General features: G+C 40.5%; 1 long non-coding RNA gene across 2 annotated transcripts in view; it reads right to left on the bottom strand.

Moving 5' to 3' along the window:
- Window positions 1-13147, bottom strand: part of LOC116786718 — a 118992-nt gene that overhangs the window by 73614 nt on the left and 32231 nt on the right. For both annotated transcript variants that reach the window (XR_004357049.1, XR_004357048.1), the window contains exon 2: window positions 7592-7847. This is a non-coding gene — a long non-coding RNA (uncharacterized LOC116786718). The remainder of the gene's footprint in view (window positions 1-7591; window positions 7848-13147) is intronic.

The following is a 13147-nucleotide window of genomic DNA, read 5'->3' as shown; positions in this document are numbered from 1 at the left end:
CTTTTAAGCAAGCCACAGTGATCCAGATGCTCCTTCTTAAGCATCACAATGACTGACTAAAACTCTCTACATGTGAAAACATTTACCAGTTCGAACGACTGAAATGCCAGGGTGGGATTTAATTCACTCAATCTCAAGTATGTACATGGGTCTATAAGCATTTTGGGTGTCTAGATAATGCAGACAGCAGCTCATCTGACCACACAGAAGTAGTGACAGTAGGATAGACCAAACTGCTAATTCAGCTTCACTGGCTGGGAGAGCATCCACCACTGCGCTTTAGCCTGGTGCTATTTTGGATAGTGCAGAATACTCCATAAGGATGAGAGCCACAAATCCATATGGAGGAATCTTCTGGTAGGATCCACATTACATCATCTGACTGATCTGACTATCTCAAAATACATGGAAGTTCATGAAGAGCAAACCTTCTTCCAACAAAAGCACAGTAAGAAAGACACAAAACCAGGCTGGAAGAGCTTCCCAGTTCCAGCCTGAAGTGGAAGATAAACAACCAATACCCCATCCCTGGAAGTCTTCAAGGCTTGGTCTAGTGGAAGGTGCCCATGGCAGGGGGTTGAAACAAGATATTTTAAAGGTCCCTTCCAACCCAAACCATTCTACCACAAAGGCAGATGAGAGAGTTATCATTGTCAAACCTCACCTCTGGAGATTAAGGTGGCCAAACTGTAGGACTTTGGAGACAGATAAATTCTCAGTGTAGTCACTGTGATGTAAAAACTGCATTTTTAAGATACCATTAATTACCACTTCTTCAAACAACTCTGAAAACCCCCAAGAAAGACTTGCCCCAATCCTGACCTGGATCTTCACGGCTGAAAAGTGGCTGCATTACTGATTACAAATCACTCAAGTTCAGTATTTGAAGATGTATTTGAAACAGTAGTTTTCTCTATTTTTAGTTGTGCAACTAAAACAAAAGCCCTGCTTGAGCAGGAGGGTTGGACCAGACAACCTTCATCAGGTCCTTTCTAACCTCAAGCATTCTGTGATTAAGAAACAAGGAAGCTTCTTTAAAGAAAACTAAAAAGAACAGGCAAAAAGGTGAAGGTTTTTAGGGGCTGACAGCTTGCTAAACACCCCATATTGCATAAGAACAGAATAAGCGCAACTTAAAAAAAAAAAAATTAAACAAAAAAATCACATTAAGAAAGCATGTCCTTTTAAAAGAGAAGTCATACAAGGATGCCAGGAAAAAAAATAAAAACTTCAACAAACTAAATGCAAAATCACAGTATTTCAGGCTTAAAAAAAGAAATAATATCCAGAACTGATGTGCTACGAGAAAATTTTATCAAATACAGCAGGATGAAGTTTATCACAAAGTCTTATGAGAACAAAATAGGGGACAAAAAGGTAAAAATTCAACAGGACAGAGTCGTGGGGAGGGGGAAGAACTCAGAAGTCCTTCTTTGCCACACAAAAACCCAAATGAATTCACTGTTCAGTACATAAAGTTTAGAGAACTTCCAGCCCTGCCTACGGAGCAGACAAGGACAGAGGATCCTCTCTGGGCAGCTGAGAACTGTCACTGCCAAAGCCTACCAGGAATGACACATCCAGGAGCACATGTACCCAGCCAGACTTCTGAGGAAACCAAAACACTAAAAATACCAACTGATGGACTGCAATATGCAGGTCACAGACATGAGGGCTCTGAAAGTGCTCCAATTAACTGTATACTGGGATTCCCAGAAATTCCCAGAAAGTGGGAAAGCTCTTAAAGAAAATTCAGCTGTAGTGCAGCAAGGAGGGAGGCCTTATTATTGACATGCTCATAATTGACATGCTAAGAACATATCCACTTACACACACACACATGCACAAAAGCAGAGTCCTGTACAGTTAAATCTCTCTTATTTAACTGAACAATAAATTATGCTGAAAGGCCACACTCTGAGGTCACAGGTCTATTAAAGATAAACCAGTAAGTGCATTATAGCAGTTATCATCAGTCTTTTTGTCCAACTAGTTATTATACAGTGTGACTGGGAGAAAAAACAGAAGATGAAATTCAAGTAGATTAATTCCAAGGTCTTGCATTTTGGGGAAAAAAAAAAAAATCAGGCAACTCCACACAGAAAATGATGGGTTCTAAATTAGTTTTTTCTGATTAGGGAAGACCTTGAGTTACTGTAGATAACTTTGTGAAAATACAGTTTTCACAGGGGTTGATAACAGGAGCAGCAAAAAAAAGCAAAGAGAATTTCAGGAGCAATTAGGAAAGGAACAGAGGGGGTAAGAGGAAGCAGCAGTGGGACACTGGGACACTGCAGCACGTTCATATCCAACTCTGCAGAGTTTTGGTCTCCTATCTTAGAAAGGGGGTAACACACCAGGGTATGGAACAGTGAAGGCGAGACTCAGAGAGCAGCTCCACATGAGGAGGGATGAAATCAAGCAAAATTCCGAAAGAAGGGATTGAAGAGAGATCAGATACAGAAGCACCACCCAAGAAAGAGACTGAGGTATCCCACAAACACCTTTGGAACACGAAGCCTTTTTCACAAGGTGAATACACAACCTGTCCTAAACCCAGGATGCTGGAAGGACGTGTGACTCTGCCATGGGAAGCAGAACTACATTCCCTGTTCTTGGACACTTCCCGAAGTTGCAGCTACAGGCTACCACGAGAAAAATTATTTTATGCTACAGGTCCTTCAGATCTGGCTCAGTTATGCATTAGAAGTTTGCCATGTTAATGTTAGAAAACAAGAACAAGTTAACAGTTCTACTCTGAAGGCAATTTCCTACATTAAATCATCTAAAACCTGTATGTATTTATGATTGTGGAGATTTATTCAATTGCCTAATTTACCTTATTCGACATTATTTTCTGCACACCACCAGTGCAGAGAGTGATAAACCAGCAAGTTTTAACCAAGCTGATTTTGAGACTAAAAACTCATAAGATGAAAAATGCTGTGAACAAAGCAGGTCTGGCCCTTTTGAATATTAAATATCATCCTCAGTCATCTAAAGACAAGAATTCCTTCCCCTCCGTATCTTTCAAAGGTGAAATTACAAATAATGCAGCCCTGGAACAGGCTGCCCAGGGGAGTGGTGGAGTCAACATCCCTGAAAGTGTTCAAAAAACATGGCTGTGGTACCTGAGGATATGGTTTAGTGGTGAATATGGTGGTGGTGCTGGGCTGATGCAATTGGACTTCGTGATCTTAAAGGTCTTTTCTGACTTCAGTGATTCTGTGACGAAAGGATGACATTGTATCTTATACATGAAATTATCCATTCCTACTAAATATTTTACAATTACTCCAGATTTTTAAGTGTACCAAAACAACACAGTGATTTTACTACAAATTCAGCTGTGCCACGTGCAGCAGCGGGCAAACCCACTCTCTGCTTTTGGCAGGACTTGGTGCCATTTCAGCTCTTCTCTCCACGAGGATCTGAGTTGGGATCTGTTCCCAGCACTGTTCAATGAATTCATAAATGACATGAAAAGGGCTCAACAGTGAGATGACAACATCTGTTGATGATACTGAAGTTGTTCGCAGTAGCAAAAGCAGTAAATGAGTGGGAAAAACTGAAAAAGGACTGTGTGTACATTACTGACTGGACAGTAAAATACACATCAATGAAACTCAGGAGGAATCTCCATGAAATTAAGTGTGAAATAGGATGGCTGGAGGTGGGGAAAGTGGTTCTACCTCATGTAGAGATCAGCAGGATCCAAACTGACTCAACCCTTGGAGCAGGCTGAGCTCCAGAAAACTGTGATTGTCATGGAGAGAGTATGTATGAATTATCTAAATCACTTCCAGTGCAAGAAGTACATTTTTTCATGGAGTTCTGGTTCTAAACTAAACAAAAGAATACGGTTCCTCACTGAACAAGCTGCCATGTTAGGTAGGCTGGAGAACCACTGAGTTTTACAGCTCCTAATACTTCTCATTAACGAATTCCAAAAGACAAGTCCAGTAATCATTGTAAAAAAAGAAATCTAGCTCAGTAAATCCCTGTGCTACAGATGCCTGGAGAATGAAGAGTGTGCAGAAGGAGGATCTTACTCTCATTCTGTTCCTGTGCTCCTCAAAAACCCACCTGTGGCCATGGCTCTAGATGAGTGTACAAGGAGAGCTGTTTTCCTGCTCTTACCTTCACTATCTCTCTGTGAGTCCTTTTCTCTGTCACAGGTATAAAATCCCAAAGGACTGTTACAGTGTCAGCATCTCTTCCTTGCCTGTTATAAATATCACAACACAGATCACATCATCCAGTTTCACACCACAAAGGGGAAGCTCTAAACAGGCTAATACCAACAACTCTGCTGCTAAAAAACCCCCCAAACATTTTATTAGCTATTTCACTGATTTCAAAGAGGGATCAACAGGTCCCTGAAATAACAGTAAAGTTGTCAGACCTTTTTATATTCTATTCTTTCTGTGTAATCTGTCAGGGAAAATCCTCTGAACTAAACTGGAAAGGCATATCCAAATTGCACAGCATTAGCAGCTGGAGGGCAGAGAGGGATCTGGTGACTAAGCATAAGGTCTATCAGTCATCTCTTAGATAATTCTATATGCAAAACCATTATCATTGCAATGCAGCTTTGATCCCCACAAACCATTCATCCACCAAAGTGCAGCAAAACAGTTCCCTCCTTTTGAAAGGAAAATGAAGCCTAGACAAAAGGGTCCATTCACTATTTGAGTTCCCTCTTCCACTAACTGGAAGGTGACTCGCTGCTTATTGCTCATTTTCACTACATGCTCCTCTTGCTAAGAAGAGAAACTCCCTTTGAAAAATCCCAACCTGAAAAATTACCTGGATTTCCAAGCAACAAGATCAAAGTCCTATCTATTTAACAAAATTAATGGGTATTTTAATGACACACTACCACACTGTAATTGACTCTTGATACAGTTGTTCTGATGGTATAAAAATAAGGGAAAATTTTAACCACAGCATCAAAATAATCTCTAAGAGAATTACCATATCAGCATTTGCCATTTTTTTCCATTCAAAAAGACATCATCAAGTTACTTCAACATGGAGCATAACATAAATCTTCTGCTACAGAAAAGAGACCACAAAGAAAATTTTACTTTTTCTGGGTGCATACAGCACTAATTCTTTATAGCCAAGGCTACAGAAACAACTTCTATGTTTACACGTATTGAATCACTTTAAGAGATTAAAATTATTGAACAAATCACTACTCCTGAGCTACTATTCCCCTTTAGTCCTGTAAAACTTCTCAGGGATAAAGATCATTAAAACATAACCTATATACAAAACATGAGAACTCAATTCTGCCTGGTCACTGTAGTTTCTTTCACACAGCCCAGTTGCCTAAATTTAGCCTGGATGTTTTTATTTCTGTTACAAACTATGTTAACAAACTCCACGGGTCTCTCCAGCACCCTCCATACTGAACCACAGGCTTGTAGATGAAGCCTGGAAAAACTGCCAGGGTCAAATGACCGAGTTGGGAAAAGGAGGATGAGTAAGTGGGTTGTACCAGGAATGAAGCGCAACTCCACTTAGCATGGGAAGCTCTGGTTGGGAATGAAATATGGAGAAAAAAGCAGAGGTGAGTTTGATATACAAATGCATTTATTTACACAGTCAGAAGTTTCTGAAATGTCAGACAAATAGGCTAAATCAGTGGTTCAGGCTGAACTATCCATGGAGAGAGAGAGGTTCTTTTCTACAGGCACCTTTAGAGAGGTGGGTTATCCCTGGAACAGGAACCTTCAGGGAGCTGTTCATCCTACCTGCTTTTCACCATCTGCTTCAGCAGAACCTGGACATCTAAGCTTCATGAGAAGACTCTCACCCACAGTATTCAAGGCAAAACAGAAAAATGGAGGTTCCTGTGTGTGTTTAGCATGTTTTGTAGGAGTATCCAAGATGAAACTTCTCTGTGCACACCCTTGGGAATCCTGCAATCCTTTACCCGATTGCTACCCAGCTATTACACGAGGCTTACACAAATACACCCAAAAATGCTCTTTCACAACTATCCAATTCCACCTTTGAGAGTTATTTATGCTTCTTGGAAAGATTTGGATTCACACACACCAACTACCTTTACTGTACTTGCAGTGTCTCAATTTTGTAGCCTCTCCACTGTGTTTGTTGTAGATGCTTTGCCAGCACACTCCCTTCACATGTGAAAACAGCATTTGTCTCAAAAACCCTCACTTTTCTCAGCTCCACACTGAAAGGAACTGAAAAGCCTGAAGAATTACTTCAAAAAGAAAAACAATTTGGCATTTAATATGCAGTGAACAATGAACCAATGAACTGGAAATCAAGTATTAGGGTGGAAAACTGCAGCTGTACTCAGTTGGTACCTGCAAGTATTCACTTCTGAAACTGGGAAACAGCTGTAAAAGGTGTCAGTGGTTACTGGAGAGATTCTGTTTGTATTCCCTCAAATCACAGAGGTGCCACCACACAATTCTTATTTCTTCTTGGACCCACCGTATCTAAAAAACAATGATCCTCTTGTGCTGTGGAAGGGATGGAATGTGAAATCCCATCCACATCCCAACAGAATCCCACAAACATTTTGGCAGGGAAAATTTATTATGTAAAGCCCAGATGGCATCCCAAATATTTCTACTTCAAAATTTAGAACTTTTTTTTTTTTTTTTTTGCTTAAAATAAACTATATAAAAGCATCACGCCTAAAATTAACTGTACAAGAGCATCAGGCAAGGTAACCAGACTTAACTGAGCAGTTATTTGGACTATGGGAAGAATGGGAATGTGGTTTTCTCCATTTAACTCCATTGTCAGAAATGAATAATATTTTTCTATTCAACTACATTTGAATGACTGGCAGAGAAGGAAGATATAATAAGCAGATACATCCAGTAACATATTATACTTGTAGAAGAACTTTTCCAGTTATCTAAAGCCTAACAGCTTTGCCACCAACTTCTGTAGCAACATTTCAAACTTTCAGAAACGAATTTGCTGGTTTTTGTTATTCTTTATTATTCTAATGGGGCTCTTTCACTTAATATTTGTTTTTTCCACAACGCAATTTCAGCTCTGAATCTGGGAAATATGGGCTTCAAAATGGCTTTGGCTCCTGTTTCACCAAAGCAGCTAAACCTGATTATCAGTTCAGTTTAAACATGGATTTAGTCACTGCCCACCCCTTTAGGCTCTGGGATGAAGATCGATCCCTGATTCCGACTGTCATTTTGCAGTAAGCCCACTCCTACATTCCTTTTATATCTATCACTTCACTGAATGCCAAAGAAATCTCACTGTACTTGGTATGAAGGCTGCACTTCCTATATTTATGCTCCCACTAATGTATGCTCCGTTTTAGTCCTTTACCAGCTTAAAATCATCTGAGGGAAGACGGCACAAAACGCAAAACAGTCCAGGCAACTGTTTTACTTATACAAAATATACTGTTCACCCACACTGCTTTTTCCATCACCACCTTTCTCCTGGATTTTAGGTTTAAATATACCCAAAATATGAACGGTGGCAATTTTCTTACAGTCATGTTATGTTTGTTGCTCCACCTCAGACGTTCAGTACTTCCAGAAAATAAATCAGTACTTTTTAATTGTACTACCTTAACTCTGCTGGCAGAAGCACATTTGATTCTTCAAGGCAGATGAAAGTGAAATGCTCTCTCCAGGCAAGAATTCCTTATATCTGGCAGGCTAACACTTCATCCTTTTTAATTATTCCACAGGTGGTTGCCTTGGAAACTGCCAAGTAGCTCTTGGATTTGAGGGATCCAGCATGAGAAAGTAACAAGCCTCTGTAGCCACGGCATCCGGATCCACGCTGGCTGCAGCAACAGGAATCAGAACAGTCATGAAAACCTGCAAGAGATGGTTAAAATGAACAGGGATTAATTACATTGCCCAATTCTTCAGATATAAAATACAAAGAATGCTGATAACCCCTTAACAGCAGATACAAACTACGCTTTAGGGAGACACTGCCAGTGGAGCTTCCCAGCACAGCCCTGGATTTCACCTTTGGAGGACAGCGCTGGGAATTGTAACACTGAAGGACCTCACGAGTTCAGCTTTCAGGATCCAGCAAGATGATATTTTCCTCGGCTTCAATAGAGACCTTCCTGAGCATCTGGTCCAACTGCCTGAAATTCAGTGCTATTGTTTAGCTTTGAATAAAAATAGAGTGACTATAAATAGCTCCCACCATGAATGCTGAATCACTGTATTCCGTATCATACAGCAAATTGCTCCCAACTTCATTTAGCTTCTAAAACTAGGAAAATTTTCTTTGCTTAAAACACAATTACAAGCCTAGCAAAGCATCTAATTCTGCTTTCAAGTCGCTGGTCTAGAAGTGCAGAAAATGTTCCTTTCCCTCTCTGATTTCTCGTTATTTCAAAAGCTGATAACTCGCACTTAAATGTCCAAATAAAACCGCCACAAGACCAAACCAAAGCAAAACCTAATTACATTTTCTGTCACTGGTCAAGATTAAAAATTTCAATTTTTCAAAAACCTTTTTCTTTTTGTTTACCCATTTTCACTTTTTAACCGAGAAACAGTTCAGCAATACCCCTCAGAAAAATCATTTTCATTCAAACTCTACTGGTCATGCAAATGGTCACTCCCCCATCCAGAGGCCTCCCTATCATTGCTGATACGATTAATATGCCCAAGTTAACAATGATTTCTCAAGACTTCACTCATATGGAAGTACTTGGAATAGTGGTATTAACAAACTGCCTGGCAGGAACCGAAGTAAGACATGAATTTTCCTTCACCCTTCCATAAAGAGACACCCAAAAGACACAAGAATATGACTGTTAATACTAGAGCTGAGTTTTACTAGAACAAACTACAGTAATTATGCATTTATTGCACAGAAAAAAACTCAGGTGAAGTAACAGAAAGAGTTTAAGAATGATCTCCCCAGTGCCCACTCTGCCCTCTCTTTTTTGCCTTCATCAATCACTTGCTTGATTGAAAATTAGGACATGAAACCATTTTCCTCCTCTCCCTTCTTCCCTCCCTCACCGAATCCCACCAAGGACAAAGCACATTTAAAGTATTCCTACACAGGTTGCCTTCTTCCTAGTGGGTTCCATAGGTTTTCCTTCTTTGCTTCCCTCCTGCACATCTCCTTCAGTCATGTAATTTTCCCCTTTACAAACAAGGTTTCTGACATGAGCTGACAAAACCAGGCATTTTCTTTCCCTCCTACCTAAGCACTTCCAGGAGTGTGACCTATTTAATCCTCTTTGGATTCAGTTTAGGATGAACATAAGCTTTCTGAACCCCTCTGTCCCGCCAGCCCAGGGTACACCTGCCACCCAGCCATCCACCTCCATCCTCTGGGAAAGGCAACCTGCCTCCCTCTCAGCTCATCAGGTTTGGTTTGTTCAGTATCTTTCAGGGATTTTCCCTGCAGAAGTGGCACGCCAAAATACTGGGGAATATCCAGAGCATTTCTCTGTTCCTCCTCTTCACAGTTACAGCTATAACCACCACATGCAGGAGAAAACACCTTTTCTGCCCCAGTTCTCTAGAGTGTCTTCGACAGACTGAGTCTCCATAGCCTCAAAATGACCCTTTTATCACAGATGGATCCTTCCTTCGAGGAAAAGTAGATTTTTCATCCCTGCCTTAGGTATCTTATGACTTCAAGCATGTCTCACTCTGCACTCACGATATCATTTCTTTGCTTCTCACAGGGCAGAGAGAAGAACTCTATGATGTCAGCTCAGTGTTCATCTACCACTGTTCCAGCCAAATCTGGTACTTGACCAATTCCCCAAAGTTAGTCCTTTTAACCCACTGAGATGTTTCCAAAACCAGAGCATCCAGTTCTCAACAGGCTCTAACGCCTCCCATTTTCATTTGCCGTATTCTCGGAGCAGTGTCATCCTGAGATCAATTCAAAAGTTCTGTTGCAAGTCTTCTTCTAACTTGATTTAAATCCTACACCGTTCTAAAGGAATGTCTCAACAAGTTGATTTCTGGAGTCTTCACCTATAGTAGGTGATGAAACTACTGCATCTTTTCCCTATCATCTCAGAGCAAGTAAATAAATTTCAAAAGCTGTAAGAGATGTCTTGCTAGCTTTTTCCTTTTTTTTTTTAAATTTATTTTGGAAACCTTTGTAAGATGTATTTAATTAAATATGCTCATTTTAACACATACTCTTCAGATATTGTTTCTGTGAGCAGCTCCACCTGTGCACTGGGTTATCTTTGCCATGTTCCTCCTGTTCAAGCTTCTTAATTCCCGTTCTCTCTCTGCCAATCTGGTGATATGACTTGGTTCTTGGGGACTCTATAGATAAAGATCATGCATCTGAGCCATGAGATGAATAATCCAATGCCTGACTCTGATTCCTTTTAATTTCTGTAACATTTGCCCCTCCCAGGTGCCACAAAGACACCCGGACCACAAAGGAGCTCAACCAGCTGAGTTTTCGGCCAATCCTTCGAAAAAAGGGATGTCACGCTCTCTGCAGCTCTTTTCTAGACTTGAGGGAATGTTTCTGTCCTACTGGCTCTTCAAAATACAAATCAAAGCTTCTGCCTCAATCTTCAGGGGACTCAGATCTTTGCTCATTTCCAGTCCCCAAGCCCAGGGCTGCCTCAAGGCTCATATTTGTCTCTACCACCACTGCAATGAGACCCTGAGTAGCTGAGTGATGGAGGAGCTGCCTGTTCCCTCCTTCAGAACAAGCATCATTAAACACTAAAAGCACTGTAAACTCCAGAGCTCTTGTGTTATTAGCAAAATACATAAAACATGGCACTCGTGAATAGTAAAACTAAAAGCAAGATGAATAAAACACTTTTAAGTAACTCCCCTGGTCCACTGTGGTTTCACTTAGGTTTTTTTCAGGCTTGTTCTCAATCCATTAACAACCCAATTTTGCAAATCCCTTTGCATCCCTGAAATAAGTCTTTGTTTCCATGTTTGAGTGTGCCCCAACACTGCTGGTTTTCTCCTCTTCCATCTCCATTGCTGCCGAAGGCTCCTTTCTGACCAGTCTCCATCCAGTCCTCCAAAAAGCTGCTCCCCAGAAATAAACTCGGATGCTCTCAGGGAATGCACCACCTCCCTCCTACCAGAGACTTGCAGCTGATGGCAAGTACAGCAACCAGGAGAGCAGGACAGGGAACCCTCCCCACACTGTACTCAGCAAAGACACAAGGAACTCAAACACCGCTCACGGTGCATCCCACACTGGGGTTTTCAAAAAGGACCAAAAGGTCAGCTCGCCAAAACCTCAATTAACAAGACCCGAGTTCTTAATTCCCTCTTTTCCTCTGCAGAATTTCCTGTTTGGTTTATCAAAGGTACATTCAAGCCATGCCGGTGCTTCACAGCGCAAAGTTCTTTGTCCTGTTCTTGGTTTTCACCCACAGCTCAATTAATAATTTGGAAAACTTAATGACCATTCATTTTAAAATTTCGGGTTCTCCAGTTACGACTTTTTTTTTTTTTTCCCTCTTAAAAAAGTCTTCAGAACTTGCTATGCACGAAACTGATACACAGACACAACCACATTCCTTAGCAAACCGGAAAACCGATGTTTTCTTGACAACTGTACTTTTAGCATCTGCAGGAGGCACACAGACAGCTTTTACCAAGTACAGAACTTACTCTGAATTTAACATTTTGCATATTTTTAAAATAAATGTATTGTAGATCACAGATACAACAGCAAAGAGGGACTGCCAGTCAGAGTGAGCCCCACTGCTCTCTTGGGAAAATAAAGTTAAACCTTTCACCGACTCCAAAGGCAGTGGAATAAGGTTCCAGAAGCAATTAATCATTTGAGATTTTTTTCTTAAGAGAAATCCTCTTATTTCAGCACTGTTTACTGATCTTCCCTTCTTACATCCTTTATTTTCCAGCTGAAAAGAAGTTAAATGGTATTCTAGCAAGAGATGTCAAACTTCAATACTTTTTTTTTTTTTTGAGAAAGCTCGTCAATTTTTTATGTTTTACTGTTTGAAATATAATAAGGAGAAAATAGCAGCAATCTTCTGAAAACATTAATGGTTGGCAAGAATCCTATCTTTTCACAAGGAAAGAAAAGAGCCTGTAAAGAAAATTATTTGCTATTTACTATGATGGGGTTTTAAGGTTTACTTGCAAATGTTTGGTAAATAAAAAAGGCATCTTTCTCTTAAATTATTTTGAACTACAAACAACTAAATCAGACTGCAAAGCTTTCTTTAAACTGTTCCACCTCCAGTGAAGATCATCACAACTTGGCTGTTTTACAGCTTCACCAGGCTAATACACATCTGCACAATGAATACTGAAACAAAGATGAAAAAGAACAGAAAAGACACCCTTTGCTGTCTTCAATAAAAAAACCTACAGTGAGAATTTTAAATGAGAAATATGGGAATTTCCCCTATAAAAATCACAGGTGGCCAGAAAAATTTCGGCCAAGCAAAGTTTTCCCAGAGTTTCAACAAAAACATTATACAAAATAGATGTAAAAAGAACTATCAGGTTGTAAGACACTGCCTGGGACAGGACTAGTGAAGAAGAGATGCCAACCAGCAACTGTATGAAGGGAAATGAGAAGGTAACCAAGACAGGTAACACAGTTTGCAGGCTCAGTCAGTAGAAATAAAGACATCTTAAGAAGGGAATCACAGAATCATTTAGGTTGGAAAAAACCCTCCAAAATCATTCTCAGTCCAACCATGAACCCAACACGGCCAAGATGCAGCAGCAGAACATCCTCAGGACAATTGTGGTTGGGCAGCTTCAGGAAGCTGAATTTGGGACAGCCCAAAATCAGATGGTCACTTTAAAGATGTTTATGAGTAGAATCACACTGGCAATAGGTCAGCTCTCAAGGGAAGGGTTTCCTTGCTCCCCACCTAAGTGGTGGCAACAGCTCTGATGAACTGGGCTGTCAGGAGTTCCTAAACAGAAGTGGAAGGATAAAGAAGACTCCTCTTGCAAAACAAGCCTCTTACAGGTGAGTTCATCAATTCCTACAATTAAAATGCACCAAACAGAACCTGTGCAGGTGAACTGTTGACGAAACCACACAACCAGATTATGCAAAACCAAATCCCAAAAGAAGAGGGGATGCTTTTTAGTGCTAAGCACATGCAAGCTTCGCACTGTGCTGCCAGAAGAGACATGGAATCAAC

Source organism: Chiroxiphia lanceolata, chromosome 5 (assembly GCF_009829145.1).
Source record: "Chiroxiphia lanceolata isolate bChiLan1 chromosome 5, bChiLan1.pri, whole genome shotgun sequence".
Lineage (NCBI taxonomy): Eukaryota > Metazoa > Chordata > Aves > Passeriformes > Pipridae > Chiroxiphia > Chiroxiphia lanceolata.
Note: the sequence above shows the minus strand (reverse complement) of the source record. Positions and strands in the feature narration are given on the sequence as shown.